At 34.9% G+C, this 3,607-nt stretch overlaps 1 pseudogene; it reads left to right on the forward strand.

Moving 5' to 3' along the window:
- The first annotated feature begins 426 nt into the window (after positions 1-426).
- Positions 427-3,126, forward strand: LOC138311468 (uncharacterized; annotated as a pseudogene).
- Positions 3,127-3,607: the final 481 nt, after the last annotated feature.

The raw sequence follows: 3,607 nt of genomic DNA on the forward strand, positions 1-3,607 counted from the left end.
TTGCCGGTTTTGACGCAGTCACTTTATAGTTGCCATGTAAGAGTTCATGTTTAATCTCAATCTGATTAAAATACAGATCCTTATGATCACTACGTTTGATAGGAGGATCTGAGAAAATCCCATTGAGGGTCATGTCCAGGTGACCTTTGGAAAAGGCCAATCAAATTGCTACTTGCAAAATTTTGACTGAGAATTTCAGGGACGAAATAGTTTGAAAAAAACTGTCAGAATTATTTTTGTTTACGTAGTCATCTCGCCCAAAGTGAACAATAAAGCTAGTTGTATATGTATACTGGGACGAAATATCGTTTTCAATGGATTTGACAAAGTGTAGAAAATGTATCTTATTTGAAGACCACGTGGTATATATATAAAGGTCATCTGGACGTGACCCCCTATGGGATATTGTCAGATCCTTTATATATTCTCGAAGTCGGTCATCCGGGTATTTGTCACGTGACCCTACCCGGAAACAAAGCCGCCATATTTGTTTGGGGGTAAAGCCGAGAAAATGCCGAAAAGCTGTTGCGTGTCGGGATGCACCTCAAACAAGAAGAAAAATCCGGATCGTCAGTTTTACATTATACCATCAGATACTAATCGACGAGCCAAGTGGTTGTCAGCCATCAACAGAGCGTTTTTGAATACAGACGGCACAGTAAACAATAGCAAAGTTTGGTCACCCTCTTCTGCTCATTGTTACGTCTGTTCGGCACATTTTATTTCCGGTGAGATATGTGATATGATACCATTTCAGTTATTTCTTTAAAACGTTTTTGTGGCGAAGATAAATTTTATTTCAATAAATTTTGTTATACGTGTAAACAAACACATAATTGACCTGAATAATGATATAACAGGCCGAGGCTAAATAGGTTCACAAGACCACTCTGTCGACGATCATGTGGCTTTGTTTTCTCATATTAACTATATTTCTGTACCTACTACAGTAATATTGTATTTGTATAGTGCGTTAATATTTTGGTTTTCTGATTTTAAAACGAATCTCACTAACATCTTCTTGTTTTATCATTTAGGCGAGAAAGTAAATGATCCTCGTCACCCCGATTATGTGCCTTCTGTCTTCCCTCACAATGAAAACAGTTATTACCAGTCAAAGTCGGCTAAGTCTACAGGAAAGATGGACCGCTATCAGAGAGTCATGAAAAGATCGGCAAACGTAAATTCAGGTTAGTTAATTAAACACATCAAATTTTCATCAATATTTAATAATATACATTGAAGTTCAAAATAAATTAATGGTGATTTAAAACAAAGTATCATTTTGGAAATTAGCTCTAGGCACAGCTTCCATGATTGATCTGTCCTAACTTACCTAAGTTAGTAAAGGTAAAACTATTTACTATATACATGTATATCTTTTATAAATATTGATATTCCTGTGATGTAAATTTTACATTTTGAGCTGAATATATATGTAAAATATTATGTTATGTTTAAGCTGAACAATAATTCTATTATTACGACTTATTCTTGGTTTTAATTTTGTGAATTAAGTATAATTAACCCCAGTTATGTGAAAAACATGTACCATTACGTTTTGTTTTTTATTCTGTTGGCTTAGGCTTTTATATACACAAGATTATGGAGGTATTTTTGTTTGGAGTTTTAAACAATTAAACTCAAAATATTAAATACGATTTGAAATAATTAGTGATTAAAATTAATATAGATCAAGGGTTTCAATGCCTTTTGTTTTTCTCTTTTAATTAGATGTGCACATATCACATGCAAGAAAGAAACTGAAATTGAATGAGCCCGAGATCAACACTGAGAAAGAAAAAGTAACAACTGATGATCCTCAGTCAGAACATGTGGATTCACCTACTGATCAGGATGAAGAAGATGTCGACAGCATAGCATCTCAATCAGACAGTGAATCTTCTAATAGGAGAGATATTGACCCTCAAACCCCTATGCAGAGGCCACTGGAAACATCAGAGAGGGAAATGCTCTATATGGAGATAAATAACTTGAGGCGTGAGCGTGATGAAGCTCGTGAAGAGGTAAAATCTCTTGAGAAACTGATAAGTGCTTCATCTTTATCGTCAGAAAGTGTAAATGGCAATGATGATTTATGTAGAAACATGATAGGCATCAGCTGGGGAGCATTTTTGAAAATTTTCCTGTTCCTTAGTGTGTTTGTGAAGGCCACGAACAAGAAACTACCACTGCAGGAACAGTTATTCCTTACCCTTGTTAAGCTGCGACACAATGTTTCGTTTGATTTTCTTGCACATGTGAAAGGGATCCCCAAAACAACGATGGTGGATTATTTTTGGAAGTGGATAGATATGTTGCATGCCAAAATAGGTTTTTTTTGTGAAATGGCAAGATAGAGAAACAATTTTCCAAACCATTCCACCTGTGTTCAAAGAAAAGTTTCCTCGATTAACATCTATTATTGATTGTTTTGAAATCTTCATGGAAGCTCCTAGAAACTTATTAGCTAGGGCACAATGTTTTAGTAGCTATAAGAGACATACCACAGTGAAAGTGTTCATTTCCTGCAGCCCACTAGGATCCATTAACTTTTTATCTAAAGCATGGGGAGGTCGTGTTTCAGATGTCCAAATTGTGCGCGAGTCCAATTTTATAAGTCCACAGTTTCACTTACCCGGTGATCAGATTTTGGCAGATCGTGGCTTCATGCTAGCAGAAGACTTTGCTACTAAGTGCTCAGCCCAATTAATTACCCCTGCATTCACCAAAGGTAAAAAACAATTGCCTGCCTCAGAGGTTGAGTCATCAAGGAAAATATCGTCTGTAAGAATCCATATCGAGAGAGTAATAGGACTAATGAAGAACAGATTTACCATATTGAAAGGAACAATGCCAGTTCGATGTGTACAAAGTTTGAAAGACGAAAGTTTGGGATCAACAGAATCAAGTTGTGATAAATTGATAACTGTTTGTGCAGCTTTAACTAATCTAAGTTTAGGCATTGTATACAAAGAGTGAATAAGTGATGGATGTTGTACTGAAAATGTGATTAATTAAAATTTTATGGTTTCAAAGTCTGTGGTTAATCTGGCCATAGGAATTGAATATTCCTAGGCTGATATTGATATTAATTTAATAAATTTGAGATCATTTTCTACCAAAGAGTTGTTTTCTTAATTTGAAATCTTCAGTTAAAGATTACTGTATTCGACCCAATAAGAGTCCACTTCTTTAATGTGGACTACATTTTCACAATATCACTTGCACATACTTAGTAAACAGTTAATTTGGGGGGGAAAATCAATAAAAGAAACTGTTGCCGTATTTTCGGCATGAAGTTATTGCTTAAAAAATGGGAGAGGGGCCCTTTCTGGGTTGAATACAGTATGTGTAATACTAATAATTATCTGTGACTGTCTATGAATTTGTCAAATTATGGTAAATTATTTTATTTAAAAATGAAAATGATCTTTATCGTGATAATAGAGTTACCATAATGTGACAAGTACATTAACAATAACAGATGTAACTTTTTGGTACCTGCCACATGTCTATGCAAGATATATCGCGCGATATAGAGGAACTGAACACTGATGTCTGGATATATGTATCACAATATTTTGCTACAATACAATAATTTATG

The sequence above is a fragment of the Argopecten irradians genome, unplaced genomic scaffold, assembly GCF_041381155.1.
Source record: "Argopecten irradians isolate NY unplaced genomic scaffold, Ai_NY scaffold_0027, whole genome shotgun sequence".
In the NCBI taxonomy this organism is placed as follows: Eukaryota; Metazoa; Mollusca; class Bivalvia; order Pectinida; family Pectinidae; genus Argopecten; species Argopecten irradians.